At 40.6% G+C, this 19674-nt stretch overlaps 1 protein-coding gene across 1 annotated transcript in view; it reads left to right on the forward strand.

Annotated features, from left to right (window-relative positions):
- Positions 1-19674, forward strand: part of GLIS1 (GLIS family zinc finger 1) — a 207064-nt gene that overhangs the window by 1159 nt on the left and 186231 nt on the right. The gene's annotated exons all lie outside the window — the stretch shown is intronic.

Raw genomic sequence — 19674 nt, forward strand, 5'->3', positions numbered from 1 at the left:
ACCAAAAAAATACTCGCCAGCCAAACAGAAATGCATATCGAGCTCCCCCCCCCCCCCCCCCTTCTTTTTGGTCTTCAGGGTGTTTTCTGATTTGTTTATTTAACTGCAAGCTTTAAAACTTTTTTTTTTTTTCTATGCACATTGGAGGCGCAGGATAAACCAGAATGTTTTTTGCCGATGGGAAGCAGAGTGTTTCTTAATTTTCTTTTAAGAAATCCGGAGACCAGCATCTTCATTAGTTCTCCTGAGCGGCTGCTGCTCCCTTTGGTCGCTTCTCAGGGGTGGTTGTTTTGAGGATGGTGCTGAACACTGGGTTAGTCTGTCCTGCGCCTGAGCGTGCGTGTGGGGTGTTTGTTTGTGAGTATGCCTGACTGACAATAAATGCCTAGTTCTTATTCAGCAGTTTCACCACGGTTGCTTGGATTTATAGTTTATATTTCAAGGAGGTGTTACAAACGCTGGATTCAGGCAGTGAATCCTCAGACTTGGGATTCCTGGTGCCTGAAAGGCATGCCATAAAGGTCAAATTCTGCTAGTTAACAAATGCCTGATTTTCATCTACCCATTGTTAAAGAACTGGCACTGAGGTTAGGAATTGCCCACTAAAATCTGTTAAGTTACCCTTGTGAGTTAGAACTTGTTAACTGAGCTGGAATTTGTTAATCAAAATTTAGTTTTAAAATAATCCTTCTAAGGTATCACTAGATGGGATCAGAGGGAATTCAAGCATTCCTTTATGCTACAAATCCACTTGCAGAGACATATGTGCACCTAAGGTTATTAGTATTAAAGCAGTGTTTTCTGTAACAGTAAGAAGGTAATTCTCTTTTTCTCTTCAGTCCTTTCCCCTTCTCTATTTTAGAGATACACATGCTGTTAGCTTGTTAGTGTAAGACAGTTTCAACTAGAGTTTTTTCAGTGCATCCCTTTCAGTCCATTCTTTTGAAAAATAAAAGTAGACTGCATGCCCTTGGACTAGTAACATTTTCTTTTGTGAGCTTGTTACCTAGGGTGATGGCACCTTTCATTGCTGTGAAGTTATGTTAATGAACACCTCAATCTGTGCTAGGTCTGTCCTGCAAACTGTAGGATGTGTTTGTTCATCACCAGTGAATTCAGACAGAGTGGAGTAGCAGGTTATAAATTACCTTTTTTATTTTTCTGTTTGTTAATGCTGCAGTTCTCTTCTCCTGATTTAAAAAAAAAAAAAAAAAAAAAAAAGAAGGGTTGTTAATGTTTGGCAAGAATGCAATGAAGGTCTGTTACACAGAACCAGGTTTGGAGGGGGGAGAAGGAGGATTCACGAAGTATGAAGGTACAGCTAGGAGCTCTAGTACTGCTGTGCTGCTGTGACTGGTGCCTGTAGAAGGGACTCATGAGATCTTCAAGTCCCTTGTTGGTCCCACGAGCGAGGTTGGTGCCACTTGATTAGGGTTTGTACCAGCTTAAAATCCTACCTGTGCATTGTCCTATCCAAGCAGACTGGTGAAGCACTTTCATTTTTTTAATTTCTTTTTTCTTTTTCCCTTTGAGGAGCTTAGTCCTCTTTTCATGCATGTTCCTCTTGTGGCTACTGCAGAGGGCAGGGGTGTAGGGAGGGAAAGAAGAAAAGTGTAATTTCCATTCACTTGGGTCTTTTATAGTAGACGTATGTGGGCATGGGAGAAGGTTGCTAATTCATCTTTCTTGACTGATCAATTTCTCCTTTTCACCACTGGGAGAAAAACTTGTGTTTTAAGTTTTGTTGCTGTTTTTTGTTTAACGTATTTTCTGTCCAGGGTGTTACCTTGTGGTTGCTTCAGCATATGGGTGACCTGAGTCATGGGAGTAAGTAGGAGGTATCCATGGGCAGGATAGGGTTCATTTACTGAGATTTGATGGATAATGTTGGATTTTTTTCCAAGGACGGCAGCACTGGTTTTTTTGGGTGGGTTTTTTGTGTTTTTTGTTTTTTGGGTTTGGTTTTTTTTTTTTCCTTGTGAAGTTATTTTCAGGAGAAGTTAGGGAAAGTAAAATTTGGGCTAGAGTCTGATTTAAAATGTGCGGTCTGTGCTGCTGCTTCTGACCTGTACGGTGTCAGCAACTGCCTTAATGTCCACATGGGCATTTTGGACTTAGCCCACTGAATACTGTGAGTTGCCAGCCCCTGCTCAGCACCCTATGCTTCTGAGTCAGTTCCACAGAAGTAAGAGAAGTCACTCAATTGCTCACTGTGATCTAACTGTAAAATCAGAGCTCTGTGTATCTAAAGTGGGCTATGCTGCAGACGGGAGAGCCACTGATCTTTCAAGGAACGGTGTAAACCATCTCCCAACAACCCTGGTTCTCTCAGGAAGATAAAGAAAAGCACTGGGGATGGCTGTATGTGGATGTGATATAATAAGATATAGCTAAGAAGTGAGAATGAGGGAAATATTCAGATTTACCCAGTAAAAGGTTTTGGGAAGGAAACTGGTGACAGCTTGATTTCAGATCATCGCGCTGTGTGTCTCCTGCTCCCCAGCCCCAGAGTACCCTGTACCCAGTAATTCCCTCTGCAGTCTGGGTTGGATTACAGAATGTGCCTCCTGGTTTTGGTTTATCCACAGTTGAAAGCTGCAAGTAGAGAGGGTAAAAGACCCTCTTTAACAAGAGCAAAATCAATTTTTATAGTTGCCTGTAAAAAAATATTTTTTATTCTAAACATGACTTTATTTTTTGGGGGGAGTTTTTTTCAAAAAAAAAAAGAATCAAAATGATGCACTACCCTACTAATAAAAAGGGCAGCTTTGAAGTAATCACAACGGGGGGAAAAAGCATCTTGCTGTTGTAGTGTCTCTGTGGTGTTACTCTACTGCTTCAAAGTGTTTAAGTTAGGATCCTGCAAAATGCTTCTGTGCCTAAGCAAGTCTTCTTACATGAACAGGCAAACAAAAACTTGAGGGGTGGTAGTGAGGATTACTTCTGGGAGTCAGATCATTTGGGTCTAAGCTTTGCAGGATGGAGCTGTTGGTTTACCAAAAATATCAGTATTTTGGAATTGTGCTTCATGTTTTGTTCTGTTTGGGAGCTGTTTAAAATAAACACCCAGTTTTCACCCCAGCCTCCCCCTTCTGGTATGATTGGCTGTGATACACACCAAATTTTTCTTGATCATTGATTTCCCTGTGTGTTACAAGGCAGAGTATTTGCACCCAGACAGTGCATCTTGGAGGCATTTGTGGTCTGCTCAGCACAGAATAACTGTACCATAAGGTATTAAGTCTATTTTACAGCGTTTTCATGGGATTCTGTGTTTTGGTTCTGTTTCGTTGAATTTCATGCTACGGTATTACCATTCTGAAACTAACACAGGGCAAAATAATTATTGTCGACAGGAAAGAAAGTTTTGGGAAAGAAAGCTTTAGTGGTGACAAAAGAGTCATCTATAATGATGTCAAATATCTCAGTTTTTTAATTACATTGATTATGGTTGTTACCAGGAAACACTTCTCCTTTTCATTCTTTTCCAGTTTCGTTCGGTGTACCTAATTCATGACTCAGTAGAAATGACGAGATTTATCCTGTTAGTTGTGCCACTGGGCAATCATCCAAATGGCCCAGACCTTTGCAGTAACCACTTCAGATATTAACTTACAGTGGGCAAAACAATAAGCTGTTCGGTTGCAGTAGTTGGATGTTTCCTCGTTGAGAGTATTTTTTATTCAGACAAGGAGAAAGTGGGTTGGTTTTTTTGGTGGTTGGGGTTTTTTTTGTGTTTTTGGTTTTGTTTTTTTTTTTTTAGCTGTAGCTGCTTTTGGCAAACATACAGCCTATGTATTGAAATGTATTAATTTTCTTCTGCTTTTGAGAAGGAGGGTTAAATCTTGCCACTTCAACCCTTTGTGACTATTCCCTTGGTTAGCAGGGTAGTCCTTGCATAAGTAACAGCTCATACTGTAGGGATCTTAAGGAAAAGCATATGTTTTGGTTATATGACGTATTAGGTGTATCGACTGGTCTTGGGCCTGATTCTGTCATTTTCTTTCATACACCTTGTCTGTGTGCACCTGAATTATCCCACTGGAGCAAACGGGACTGCCTAGAGCTGATAAATATTATATGGGCTAATAAGGAGATAGGGATTGGACTCACTGGTATGGTGATCTCTAAACTCTCTTAATTTTATGTAGAGCTGTAGTAATAAATCTTTCTTCTTTTCACTGTAGTTCTCTTGCTTGCTGCATTTGAACTCTCTGCTACAAAAAAGAATTTAAAGGTTTATTTGAATTGAACTTGCAGTCACAGAACTTCTTTTTATTTCATGGTCTGGGTTGGGTTTTTTTGCTAACTTTTTATTTTTTTTTTGGTAAAGGGAGAAAGGAGAAGAAACTACAGATTGGAGAATGTGTGCATAAAGTTGTTTGGGATAAATTGTGACTGTTTCCTCCTCCCTTAAACTGGCTAAAATGCTTACTTGTCTTGAATAGGAAAGTAACTTCCAGTTACTTGCTGCTGAAGGAAGTTCTTCTAATGATTTGTGTTGCAAAATCAGAGTCACTGAATCGAAGATGACCCTTTCATGCATTTAATTTAAAAGAGGTTTAATTATATCTAATAATTAAATTCTTTGTTATTTAGGGATTGGTAGTAGAGAATATTTAGTAAATACAAACCAGAAGATCTAACGATTGACCTGTCATATGAAGATATTCAGTACTTGTAAAGTAAAAGGGAAAAAACCCCCACCCTTTCTGCTTCAGGACAAAAATACAGCTATTGGAAAAAACAAGGAGAATAAATATTGTGTCTATCAATATTGTGTAGAATTATATGGATTTACACATAATGTGAGATTACAGGAAGTAAGTGTGATCTGTGGAAGAGATTTTGTAACTTCTTGAGTTTTACTTGAAGGAATAGAAGTAAAAAAATAAGAAGTTAACACTTGAAAGCCAAAACAAGTACATTAACATATGGAATGAAAATGGAGATTATTATATACTCTGCTAAAGGGGATGAGAAGAAAAATACCTTTTCCTTTCTTCTTTCATAGTAAGTAAAAGTTTAAAATCTAAATCTTGCAGGTACTTAAGTATGTGCATTAATGTGTTCCTGTCAGTAGTCTCATAAACTACAAATACTTCAGACTTAGAATATTCTAAATTATGTATTCAACTATATCTAAGTGGTTATTTGCATGTTGGAGTTCAATCCTATATGCGTATGAACTGTTAAAGTGTATGTGGAGGATGTTAAGTAGATTTGAGATTATATTCTGGAAGTGCTTCAAGATTCTATTTAGTAAAACTGCTAAATGTAAAGTGAGCGTCTTCTGGGAGATGGTACTTCTTCATTGTGACAAAGTGTCTTTTTTTTCACTTTCAGTAAGCAAAGATGCTTAGTATGTCGAATAAGAGGGACAAAATTTTACTCTAAATGATTAGTATCAGTAGGAGTCTTGCCACTAACTTTAGCTGGGTCAGTATTTCGATCCTAATATTACAGAAGTTCTTTATCCTGTGTACAGGGAAAAGCTTGTAGAATAAATAACAAGCTTGCATTAAATCCATCTGCAAGCTAGGAAGTGGAGTAACGTATAGACTGTGAAGAGAAATTTGTAGCACTGTGAATATTACTTCCATGTTCAGTACCATGATTACCATTATTCTAGAGACGTGAACCTCTGCTGTTTAGTGATTTTTAGAATTGTTGAAGATGTCGATGGCAGGGTAATTGGAGAGGGAATATAGATGTAAACCACTCCATTTTGCAGTCCAGGTTTCTATCATTATATGTCAACAAGCTTGAACAAGGCATGCAATCTAGTAATCATTTCACAGTGCATGAAACTGCTTTTAATAGACTGTTAGCTTTGTTTGCTTTTTTTCTCTGGGCCACCAAACGTTGTTTCCCAGCACACTGATGTAACTAAAAGAATACAGGGTTCCAAAGCAAGGGCAGTGCTCACTAACTGTGGTACAGTGTAATCTTGCCCTACAAATGTGCAAACAATAGCAAAAGTATGTGTTTCTGAATATGGCACAGCTGTTATCTTCTCCTGAGAGCAGGGAGCGTTACAATGACATAGACAGAACGACCAGTTAAAACCACTCATGCCGTTTTATTGCGTTTAAATGGGGCATGTAAAAAAAGCAAGGGCTGGTTCTTCCATTCAGATACGTATCAGTTCAGACTACTGCAGTACTACCTTTCTGCACAGGCTTTGAAGAATAGAGGCAAAGAATTCCCCTTTTTCCTTCCCCTCCTATTACATTTCTGGCACCCAGTATGTGAAATCTCAGTTGGAACCTGGAACTTTCTGTTCTCAGAATCTGCGCTTCACTAGTAACCTGGAACGAGTTTTTTTTGTTGTTGTTTTTTTATTACGGTAATTAGTTTGGATATATTAAATGATTGTTAATGATTAAGATTATTTGTAGAAAGGGGACTACTTGAAAAACAGATGAGACACTGCCAGAGCTGCAATAGGAGATAGATCCAAATTCTGTGTTTTAGGTTATTTTGAGGTTTTGAGCATTTAGAAATTACAAGGTTGATCTCAGTCACATCATCACAAAGTGCTTGAGCTCTATCTCTCTCTTTTTCTTTTTCTTTTTCTTTTTTTAAAGCAATTGTTTTGCTTTAAATCGTATAATTATGTCTGACTTTTCTGTCATTATGTCTGAATGCATATGTGATTATTTTGCATAGTGGATTGATAAGAAGCACTGTAATTGAATCTACCTGATCAAATTTATTCTAAAGGTTAAATGAATGCAAAACATCTTAAACTGCGTTTAATTCTGGCATTTACGCGTCTGATAAGAGGGCTTTGTGAGAGCTATAGAGTTGTCAGTTGTTTTAGAATGAGGGGAAAGCAAATGCATTCTTGCCTGTTTTTTTGCGTGTTTAGCCAGAGGGAAAAATGACACTAAGGCGACATCATCAAATACTGTAAGACTAACTTTTTAATACAGATCTCCATTGTTGTTTTAAGTGCTTAAGGGGTTGGCGGTTTGGTTTATTTTGGAACTTGCTGAACTATATGAAGTGTGTCTCCAGGGGCCTGGTATTTTAATACCTAGTAGAAGGTTGTATAACAGTAGATGATGTATTTTGCCTGCTTTCCAATGCTGTAAATAAATTACACGTGCTGGCTTGAGAGAGCGTATCTGAGGTGTAAATCAAAGGCTAATATAAGAGGAAAAAAATAAAAAACAATTAAGTGATATTTGTAACCAGTTAGGGGGTTTTATTCATTTACCTATAATTAAGAGATATAACAGAAATAATATGTATAAGAACATTAACATGAAGAAGTAGAGGGTCTAGGTTTATTTTAAATAAGTGCTGTGATTTGCTGCTTTTTTGCAATTTGCTGTGGTTAAGTCATTTAAATACTGAAGTCAACAATCCCCTAGGCAAAGAAAGATAATATAATTTTAAGTGTATTGTAAAAACTGAAATTTGATAGCTTCCACTCTATAATCCTATCTAAGTCTTGGTTGTAATAAAAGGAAAATACAGATACATGTGTCAGTTTTGGAACATAATATTTTTTTGAGTTTAAGGAATGATAAATGTACGGCAAACAAGTGACACAACAGTTTATTAACATGAATGTTTTGCTAAATACTACATGCTTAACACAATCCTCATTCCTTTATAATAAGTTTAAATATTAATTCTTTGGAATGCTAGATGCCTAAAGCTAGATAGAAATGCTGTGCAGTTTCAGATATCTAGGAGTGGGCTTGTGAAACAGGATATTTAACTCGGAGAGATGAGTAGCACATTTCAGAGTTATTAGGGCAGAACAACAACGCAAGAGGATGACTTTAAAAAAAAAAGTTACAAAATTGTTTTCAGTGCATGAGGCTTAAATACCTTAGAGTTATTTACTTGAAATACAAGAGTAGATTTCCTATGTATGTAGGTTCTAGATTGCATTTTTTATTATTAGTTTAAATTCTTTTTAGCTGCCTGCCCCTCTCTAAAGCAGCTGGCTTTGATTTAACCTGAATCCTTCACTGAGAGCAAATGATCAGTCACTTACAATGACTGTATGTTGTGTTCTTTGATGGAACTTCTCCATAGTGCCAGACACTCAAGAGAGACCAAATGGGACAGGAAGGGTGCCTGAGGAAAGCAGCATTTTGCATTCAGAAGGACTCATTTCACCCTAAAACAGCTCTCACGTATTGCTCCTTATGTAAGTGCTGCCGACTTCCCAACCCCCATCTGTGCTGGACAGAGAAGAGAGAGTTAAAGTGAGAACAGATAAAAGAGGAAATTTCTGGTTTATTTCCCAGTATTTTCTAGGAAAATCCCAGAAAGGATTTAATGTGAGGTTTCATAACTCCTGCTTTACCCTGCCACTCCTGCTGAAGTTGCCAGGTGTTGTAGCATTGACTTCAGGAGGAGGCCGGTACTGAATGTTTTTTAAAATCCCATCCATGTTCTTTTGAGGCACAGAAGAGAAGATCCAAGTGTTAAACTCTCTCCCAGAGAGAAAAGCGTGCAAGCAGAAGCAGCCCAGTAGCTTGGATGCCAAGGTCAGTCAGCACAGCATGTTCACCTTTAATTTTAGTTCCTGTTCAAGGAGTTTGCATGGGTCTAAAGCTGGTGTGATCTGCCATCATACGTGAAACAAGCAAAAATGGTGAAGGCAGAGAGAAGTAACATAAGGATTGTGCCAGCAGCTGATATGGCCAAGTATATAAATGTTTGAGATGAAAAGAGTTAGGGTACTTGGGCTCTATTCTAGGTTGTACCACTTACTTGTATCATTTTGGGGCAAGTCTGTCTATTATTCATGATATTTCTATTGCAAGAGTGTAATGGAGTATGGTGTGGAGAAAGACAAGCCGGTTTTGGAGCCAGAAACAGTGCAGTTGTTTCGGCACACCATCGGGGCAGCTTAATTTTCTATGCTGAGGGACAGAGTTTGTTAGTTCAGCTGCAGTGTTCAGGTGATGTGGCTGTGCTCTGTTTGAGATCTGATCTGGTGGTGTTGCAGGATGCTGCACTGCAAACATATGGCTGTATCAGCCTGGGGTGGCACTTGCTTGAGCCTGGCTGCAGCCCCTCTTCACAGTGTGTGTATGGACCAGATTTCTTTCTTTGCTGCGTGAAGTACGTGGTGCTTGCCCTTGTTGCTAAGTCTTGAGTGTGAGTGGTGAAAAGTGCAAAATACATATTTGTTATCTTTGGGAGAGTAAGGTTTTTAACGGAACATTTTAGTCGGGCTTCTTAACTGCTTGGCATCTGGTTTACGCTGCCAGTTGCAGAATTGTTGCTGAGGAACAAATTCTCTCATTTATTTTAGTGCTTGACATGCTGAGGTGAGGGAAAGGAGGCTACATTAAGAGAGCTTTGTTGGAAATAGCCAATAATAAGTACCTGTTGGGAGGAAAGTCTCCCCGCCTGCTTTGCTGGAGGAAGCAACTTCAGGCTTGCCCTTGCCTTCCAGCAGATGGAAAAGTCCCTTATGGCTGTTGTTCTTGAGGCAGAAAGCACCCGATGGTTTGTATGCCCCCTGGGCTTGAGGTGCAGGTAGCTACTCCGAGGTTCCTGAGAACCTCATCACTCTGGCAGAACAGATTTTGCATGCAGCTGAGACTGTCTTCTAGGTCTTGAAGAAGAAAAAGCAACACTAAATTCCTCCTTCCTGGATATCTGATTGTTGTAATGTTCAGTTCCCTTGAAGTCATCAGAGCTGGTTTATGTTCAACTGAAACTGAGCTGGCCTGATTCCATTATCCGTAGCTCTGGTGCAAATCTGAAGTGACGCCATTTTAAAAGCAAGAGTGGATAAAAAGGAGGCAGACTTGAGCCCTGGAGGGCTAATGCAGAGAAGTTTGTCCTGTAAGTATGGACTTGGTTCACTTGGCAAAAGAAAAAGATGTCTCACGTTTTTAATCTGCACAGCTTTGCTTCTTATTTTTCCTCTTGCCAACTTGCCACAAATTGACTTAAGTTCTTTTTCTTTGAGTTCTTGAGCTATTTGATAAAGTTTGCCGACTTGTCGTATTTTTGTGGAGATAAGCTAGAGACTATCTGTGTGAACGGTTCTCTTTTCAAAACCAAGATTCCCATGCATTTCAGCATCTCTCTGATTTGAATGGGTATGCAGGAAATTTAAGGGGATGTTTACCCCTAGAGCCCACTTGCTCTTTCCCTGCCCTTGAGTCTCAATAACTTATTCTTTCTACTCTCTTAGCCTCCTGGCCTGTCTTTTACTTTGTGCAACTTTGCTGTTGGCTTATTTTTAAATATATGTAAAGGGTTGTAAGTTATTTGAATTGTGGGCTAAATAAGTGGAAGTATGGCAACTGGTGTAAATAGCTTTTGGTCTGTTGAATGTGTAAATACTCAATCTGTCAGGGTGATTTGGCTAGCTTTTATTGGAAACATTATTCATATGAGATCTCCTTTCTCTTACTGCATCCTGTCAGAAGCTGTTAGGCAGAGATTATTGGCATGAATACTCCGACTGCTTTGTCAAAATTCGCTTTTATGCCTATTTGCTTATAAGCTTGCCCCTTCCACAAATGCTTCCACAAGTGCGTATATTTTGCAAGATTAGTCATAGAAAGCCAATATAAAGGGGACCAAAATCTAGAAAGTGAGAGCAAACCATTGGAATGACTCATCATCAGTAGTGTTTTGAACCTGAATGTATGATGGCATTAGCTACAAGTACAGTTTATTTCACAAGTTTGAGTGAAAACACTAGTGTTTTGTATAGGCTTGCTGCTTCAGTGGTACCCAAGTTAAGTTTCTCAAAATGGGACTAACCTGCTTGGGCAACTTTCCTTGCTAAGGGTTAAGTGACAATGCCAACAATAGAGGTTTTATTAGCTGCTGGAGAAGTTGCTGGGAGACTTGAAAATTAAGAACAGTAAACATTAGAGGTGATAAAGATGTTTTATGCATGGGGTAAATGTTTCAGCAGCAAGCAGTCACTCTGAAGTGACAGGGAGGCAGTTTCAGAGCCTGGATAATATGAGACTTGAGAGGAAACTTGGTGAAAAATAAGCCTCATAACCAACTAGCTTTTAGGTAAAAATGAATTATGTATGATACTAAGTACCACTAGAGAAAACAATCTGGAAGATTGGATACAGCTTCCAGTGTGAAGGCTCCTGACTACAGCATTTGCTAGTTTGATGAGCAACCCAGATTTAGAATATAAGCTAGATGTGAGAAGGACCTTCTAAATATGGAATCCACCAATTTATAGATCAGAGTTATAATTCGTGTGCATGGTGCCCATACATCCTTCAGAGGCACCAGTCTTGTTCTGCTGGTATGGAAGAAAATCTCCTATTGTATCCTTTCTGAAGCTGAGTGTGGCTGTAGGTTTTCCCTTTTGGTACCAAGTACTTTGTGAAATGCACCTGATATTCAGCACCTCTGTCTCTTCTACATTGGTTTATTCTTCCACAGGGATTATGTGGGCTTGACACTAGGAAAGATAGTTAACTCGGAGCATACTTAGCTTTTGACATATGGTGCCCAAGCAGGCTGTGAGTTCTTTATCACTGGAGTTTTTAAGGACAGGCTGGATGGAAATCCTGCTGTGGGGTGTAACTCTCTGGGCCTGACCGTCTTTCCCATGACATTTTAAATTCCCACACTCAACTGCTTAGGCACTATAGTTACAAGAGGTCCTTCAAACTGTAATACTCCAGGCTTCTATCCTCTCTGACTTACTGAACAAAGTTCAAATCCCTCCTTGTCTAATGTTGGTGTTTCTGGCCACTCATTTGTTTGTCAAGAAAACACTGAGAAGGCATACAATAAAAACCAGACAGAGTGAAGGGCTCTAAGAGCAGCAGTTGGTAGAGCCAGTGGTGGGACAACTGGGCATGGAAAATGATTGATTTTTATGTGCAAAGGAGTTGTGAAATGTTCTGTGGCATTCTGGGGACATGCCATTGCTAACAGACGATTGCCTGTTGGGGATAGAAAATGCCAACCATTGTTCTGAAGAAGGAAATAGCCTTATTGATACTGAATTAGGCTCACATTGAATCATTATTATTATTCATTTGCAGTGCATCCTGTTTTCCAAATATGAAAATTAACTGACCATGCTGAAGTCCCTCAGCACTATTGGCCTTTAGTTGGTCATATCTACATCCTTATGGTCCAGATGGAGTTTAGACTGTTTAGAACTGGGGATGGTGGAAATCTGCATTTACAGAGGAGTTGAAGGAAGCTGTTCTGCTTCTTAAAAGAGTTCATCAAGCTTGTTCTTGTTTTATAACAAGCCTGAGAGTGAGGCTGGCAGAGGTAAATGTGTTGGTAGATTAGACTTAAGCTTCTGGGATACGTTTTGAATTGTCACATGCAATGTTGGTGGCAGAAAAATAGTGGTATAGAAAACAATAACAGTGCCTTTTGAATGGAGTAAAAACTGATTTATCTGTAGAAATTGAGATGCACACCAAAGAACAGTATTTTGTACAGTGGCAGTGTTTTGTATACAACTCTGTAAGTCTGAATTTTGTTCCCAGTGTTATCTAATAGTTTCTACTGAAATCCTGACAGAAAATAGAAAACCACTGCCAGTAAGGTTTGTCTGTTGCTTCAGATTAAGGGAATAATAAATAAAAATTAAGAAGTGACTGGCATGTGACATGGATTTCTTAAGCTGTGATCAGGAACTGGACAAAGAATATTTTCATAAAGTTGTACACATGAGACTGTACCTTGGCATGGAGGATATAAACTGTTTTTATAGACGGGAGGCTGTATGTCCTGAAAAGCACTGATGCTGAAAAGTATTGGGATGTCATATTCAATTGGTATGAGAAAATAAATTTCTAGTGGGGTACAAGGTGATATGATACAATGTTATAAGCATAGGAAGTGATGCTATCTTCCTGTTAAGCATCCCTCTAGTTGCAGGAAGATAGATTAATGCTCAGACTTTCTTAAATGGCTTTGAAAAATCAAAGGATTTGGACAAGAACTGGAAGATACTAACCCATATGTGGTACTGAGGGACTAATGGAAGATTAGAGGCAATCTGGTCTATTTGGGAGATGCACCAGAAGAGAAAATATGTGATACTTGAGGGTTCTTTTGTGTGCAGATAAATGCAAAATGGCATCTTGTGGCTGGAAACTGAGAAAGATCAAACAAGAAGGAAGACCCATGTTTTTGACTGCAAGCATAACTAACCCTGGCACAGCTTGACAAAGGTTGTGATAAATCCTCTGGTACTTGAGTTGCTGAGCCAGGTTTGGATGTTCCTGTGGAAGAAATGATAATTTTCAATCATGGGCAATTGCATTCAATGGTAGAATCACTAGACGAATAAGCTGGACCATCCCAACAGCTTCCACTTGTAATCTGTAAAAGGTCGGATTCCAGGCCATCTCCTGCTGCTGGACCTGGTGCTGCTCTTCCTTCATGTGCCCTCTGCATTGCAATCCTTGGGCCTAGCATCCTTGCTGAGGCCAAATTTAGGGCCTCGTTTTGGGTTTCATGGCAAAGACTAGGGAACATGGCAAAGGCAGGCTGGGGAAGAAGGAGCATTACCGCACCACAATCACACAGTTTTGACAGTAATTATGGTAAGGCAATCGCTAGCAACTGATGTTTCCTCCAAACCCACCCTTTCTTTCCTCTTGTTATGTCTCTCTCTTCAGCAAACAGCACCACTCCTCCTTGACTAGACTAGTCTCTATTCAGAGATGTTGTGATGGAACCTACTGTCTCCTACGACCTGGGCTGAGACCAACTAAAACCAAGTGTTGTGTTTAAAACCTGGACACGTGGGGAAAGGGTAATAGCTGTAATCTTCCTTCTCTTACCAGCCACTGAAGATTTTCAACATTAATGTCTTCCCTTTCTTTGCTTTCTGAAATGAAAACAAAGGCTCTTAGCCTCCTTCCTAGCATAGCAATAGTGACATACTAACACAGTTATTACAGCAAACATTGTGGCCCTCTCTGGTCATGATGTTTTCTTTCTGTGGGGAGACTGAAATACTAACTCACAAATAATGTCTTTAGAAGTCATATTAGTCACACATTTTTAAGACATTCCAAAATCATACCAACCTCCTTCTGAGCTTGTCTGTTGCTACCAATGATTCAAAGTTTTGAAAACTCTCCTTTAGTTTTGATTTACATTTTGGTCTTGGGCACTTGTTATTTCTGGCAAATGCCAGCTCAGTTTCATTAAAGAAAAATCTGTTTTACAGCCACGCGGCTCAGATCTGCTGCGCTTCTAATAATTGATGGCTGGTTTCCTTATTTCCTGCATTGTAGAAAAATAAGGACCTTGTTAGATCCAAACAAGCCTGCATAAAGTCACAGTGTGAAACATCAGGTTGGGGGTGAGCAGAGCAGCTGTGGGCAGGTTTTACAACTTTGGGCCACAGTTGATTGAGGCAGCCAAGGGAAACTGAGAGATACCCATGTGACTAAAATCCAGTTGAGTTCTTTGGCTCTCTGGCCTGAGATTTATATTTGTGACACCTTCCCCCTCTGTCAGTCCCTGGGCCAGACACAAGTCTGTGTCTGTATATGTACTTACAGCTCCATGCACCCTGTGGTGTGGCCGCTGTGCCCGTTGCTTGCCATGCCGCCACGGGACACGTCTATTTCCAGTGTTGGCTGTCTTGCTGCAACAGCCCACAACAGTGTAAGTGTGTGCTTTGGAAGAAAGCAGCTGCCATGTGGCGGGGGTGAAAAATCAAGAGCAAACACTTTCAGAATTTCTGCAAGTGGGCAAATTAATTTCAGTCTGAACTGTCATCACAAGGGCCTTTTTTTCCTTCCCCTTTCCTTTGGGTGGTATCTTTGATTTATATTTCTGAATGGGGCAAGCGATTGCTCTTTGGTGCCCACTAAGAGCATGTGCAGTTCAATTTCCTCATAGATGATCAGTTACAGAACCCAATCAGTTCTTGGTTTATGTTATTTTGAATAGGTTTCTTGGTTGCTTTGGTTTGGTTTGGTTTGGTTTTAAAAGCCAGTGAAATTCAGTGATGCCTACGTTAATTGAAAACAATCTGTAAGTTTTAAGGAGCAGCTAATGTCTATCAGGTATTCTTCCACAATGCAATAGCTGTCAGATGCCTCCTATCATATTGCCACTCCATAAGCCAGGTAGTAGAGACAGGACCTGAGAGATTCACGGAGTTAAATGGCTCCTAGGAAGCCAAGCAGTGACACCTGAACAATGTCATAAAAGGTGGGTTTTGGTTCTTTCCATGTACTTAGGGTCTAGTCTGTTTCCTTTGAGAACTAGATTGTTATTTTCTGGCAAGACAAATGTATGATGAGTCTCCTAGGCATTCCTTTGAAGGACTTGCTCCTCAAAGAAGGTGCTGAAGAATTTGTGGGAACTGTAGAACCACTGAAAAGTCAAGCCTTGAAGTTTGCTATACTAAAGGTCTGATCCAGAGAGGTATTTAGGCACCTAACTCCCATTGACGTCAGTGGAAATTCAGTGCCTAGATACCTCTCTGGAGCTGGTGCTTAGTCTTCTGGCGTTGAATGTTACATAGTTCATGCTTTCTGTGGGTCTCCTTTTATGGCATCTGCTGAGAGTGGTGCAATAGTATTAATTTTGAATTCTTCCCATCGTGAGTTCCAGCACATGATGCAGACAGTTGTCTAGAAAGCTATGCCATGTGATAATCTACTGTTCCACCAAGGACTTGAGGCCTCATAGACAAGCAGTGGGGTGGGAGAGCGACTCAGAGAAAATACACTGCTCTTTTTTTAATTTAGTGTTACGGAGGGGGGGTGGGACTGACCTTCAGGCACTGAGACTTTGTTGAGGAGGGAACTAAAGTGACATACTCATTTGTTTGCATGAAAATCCAGGGAAAAGTGGGAGATTTTTGTTGGCATTTCCTCCACTCAGTGCTGATCTTATCATGCTGGTTTAGTAGCAGAGCTCCTTTGGCTCCTTGCCAGGTGATACCATTGGAGTCCATCTGAGATGTGCAAGATAAAAGATGTCAGGGAATTACAAGTATTATGACTTTGCTAACAAACTGTTCTTATGTGTAGAGTCTTCTGACCCAGAAAACTAGCTTTCTTTTTAAAATTTTGTTATTGAAAGAAAAGGAAACACCAGAGCTGGGAAGTGGAACCTGATGTTTATAAGGGCCCTGAGAGCAGCTGTAATTAGTGCAGGTTTTTGGAAGAGACTTGTTGCTTTGCCAGCAAAGGGCCCTGGTGTTCAGCTAGGTTAGGTGTAGCCTGGGAGTAAGCACTTGGGAACTGTGTACCATACACTGATTCTGTGTCTGGCACTGAGAACATGAAGTGTCTTCTCACTTAATGTATAAAATGAAATACTCTGTGTACTCCCAGTGTGTCCTGTGAGACGCTCCAGAGGTCTGAGTCACTGCTTAGCCATTTGGACTGGTTCTCTAAACTCTGACTTGTGAAGGGCTGCATCAATGTGTTGTGAGGGTTACTCTGCTGGGTGCTGTGATGATGATCACCATACTGGGTGCTGTTCTAGACTTGTGGCACTGTGCAGTTCACAGTTTTAATATGGGCCCACAGGTCTGGTAGTACTGCCAACTGAGTGATGTGAGAGTGAGGAAGTTCCTGTGGTGACAGGAATCCCCCTTGTCAGCCCCTTCCTTGCAGAGAATCACAACAGTGGTGCTGTAAATTTATTTTTAGGTAAATTCAGTAGAGATGCTCAGCAATACTGCAGGAATTTTGTGGTGCAGGAATGCTTTTATGGCTTTGCGTGAGGTGCCAGCCCCATCAGCATCACTGACTGAATGTGAGATTTGCTTTCTTGACTGCTTCTCCCTTGCCTGTATCTGCTGTCATCTTCTTCCTCCTGTGTTTTCATCATGTGGCCTCTTCCCATCCCCACAACACCTAGCCACAGCTTTGGCTGAGCTGCACTGGGACTGACCTACCTGGTACCAGCAAGGCGTGACTGGGAACATGGAAGAACCCATAAGAAGGTGTATATCTCGGGCACAACCTCAGACTGGCGGTGCTGTGAGGGCAACAGAAGCTGAGGTCAGCTTGCTGCCCTGCACAGGTAAGCACGGTGAGGTATCATAAGGCACATTGACGTTCTTTGGGCAGTTTTAGTGTTGGAACAAGTCCCAGGGGAGTAGACATTCCTACAGCAAGAGATGAACTCCAGCAGATTATTTAACAAGATACAATTGGTAGAGATTTGGGAAAGTGAATGTCAGAGCCTGGTAACTATATGAGGAGTGCTGTACCTTACCAGTTCCTGACTAATAGTATTATCCTGTAACTCCAAATTCAGAGGCAGAGGAACCAGTGAGTTACTCGGATTGTAGACATGCAGCTCCCATTTTTCAAAGGTGAACATCTGAGAAAGGAGTGAAATCTAGAAAACTCTGGGTGGGGACTTGCATAAAACTGTTCAATGTTAACTTCAGCTGTTCCCCATAGGAGTAAATGCTCCAAATGCAGAATTGGGCAGAGAAAGGCAATCTGCTGACCTGTTTACTTCTGAGAGGTGAATGATGAGCAGGTCAGGGCACCCAGACCATCTGTGTCTGTGCACATCCTAGGCCAATTGGTTGATGGCTGAAGGGCTGGGAGAAGTTGAAGGTGGTATTGGACATGGAAGGGAGGGAACACTGGGAAAAGGCAGGAGGAACAGGAAAAGTTAGAAACCAATGGGGATCAACTACTTTGGACATGAGTATAGGCCCATCTGCACAAGGAGGTCAAACTGGACCTGCAGGAAGTAAGTGTGTGATCAAAGTAGTCATTAAGGAAAAAACCAGATATTCTTTATTTTCTTTTTAAAGCTTCAAAATTGGACTACTGAGTTGTGAGCTTCTTGTTCCTCAGATTTCACAATGCATGAGAGGAAAACATTGGACTTCCTTTCTCAAGGACTCCAGAGCTGTTGTCAGTCCAATTTCCCTGTTCTTTTAGACAGGAATCAGAAATGTTCACCACTTTCCAGATCCTACAGAAGTCAGTGGGACCTCAGGAAAAGAATATTGCTTCTGGCAGAGCTAAACTGAGTGAGCCACCTAGCAAGTTGGCCAGCTCTAGGACACAGTGGGCAGCATGCTGCACAGAAAGGTGCTGGAGGATGGACAGGGACCCCAGTGAAAAATCTGGCCCTCCCCATCTGCTGTAGAGCAGAAGGCTGGGCAGGGAGGGTATCCAATCCAAAGCCCACTGGGTTGGTAGGAGCAAGGGACTGGGAAGGATCAAATGGACAATTGAATCCAGTTTGTTGCTGTTGCAGTCAATTGATGCTCAGTCCAGGGAGCATCTGTCCCACACCACCCACAAGCCACAAAGCACTCTCCAACAGCCTATAACAAACTGAGATCATTAGTGGAAAATACCAAAAGCCACAAGCTGCTGTGTGCCATAAAGAGCAGGAGGGTTTGAAAGCAGCGACCGTGGCCTGCGACTCTGGAAAGGCCGGGAATTTCCTTAAATAAAAATTCCCAGATGACCCAAGCATCAAATTTGATCATTGGTGTTAGTAGCAAAACTGAATACGTCATGTTATTTGTGTACTTGAACAATCAGAGAACTGGTGACAAACTGGTGCCCACCAACGCCAGAGTGGAGAGTCTGAGGAGAGTTCACAGGGATCCTGCATGTGCTGTTTGGACTCGCTGGTGTTTACAGTGACCACATTTCCATGCAGTGCACAAGAGAAGGTGCTTTCCTGCCTCCACTCCCCCCCTCCTTCTTTTTCCTTTCTTCCCCTCTCTCTTTTAATAACTGAACCCAATGGCTTCTCTGAGTTATGAGGGGTTTTTACAGCAGAGTTGCATGGTGGAGAGACCTGGTTTTCATTGTGCAGTCCAGGATATCAGTTTTAACCCAGAGGCAGTGATGTTATTTAACAGGTGCCTTAAAGGCATAGTGCTTATTTAATCACTGTCTCCATATCAACATTATGTAAATTGAAATTGCTTAGGTACGCAATTAATTGTGAATACTTTAGACATTTTTAAAGGCATAAGACAATACTTGAAGTTCCATTTTAAGAATATCCAGGTCAAAGGACACACATGTTTTTATTTTCTTATTTGAGGTATAATGTGTTCAAGGCAGATTTATGGCACAACCTTTGTTTATTGACTTGTACTTTTCCACATGAAACTAATGGAACATGACAGATGATATTTATGAGGCATGTGTTCTTGATTAAATCATGTTAGACATTAAAACCTGATAAAAGAACGTATTTTAAAGGGTGGATTAATAGAAAAGGAGGCAGCATTGATTGGGGAGTTTACACGGAACAAGACACGTTGGTCTTAGACTGAGTATTTATAGGTGAGATATGTGATTATAAAACTTTAGAAGCTGAACAGAAAAAGATTAATAAGCTTTTGCTCTTTGGAAAGTTTGAGTTTTGTTTTTCTCCCTTTGTGAGCCACTGGCCACCTCGTATTTCTGGTCTTTCAAGTGAATTTATTCAGTTCTGCTTAAGAACTTGTGACCCTTTATGGCCTACAGCTTTTACTGTTGGCCCTACATGCGTTCTATATGCTTCAGGATTCCCAGTCAGCAGATCTATGCAAGCAGCCTTTGATGCTGCTAAAAAACTGCTTTGTAAACATGCTCTAAATTCTGCTTATATAGGTGCAAACTGGGTAAATCAGCAAGAGTCATATGGAACTGCTTGTCCCTACCTTCATATGTGGAGCTTTGCACAGAGTTCTTACTAATAGTTTAGTAGGGAATC

The sequence above is a fragment of the Accipiter gentilis genome, chromosome 8 (genome assembly GCF_929443795.1).
Source record: "Accipiter gentilis chromosome 8, bAccGen1.1, whole genome shotgun sequence".
Lineage (NCBI taxonomy): Eukaryota > Metazoa > Chordata > Aves > Accipitriformes > Accipitridae > Astur > Astur gentilis.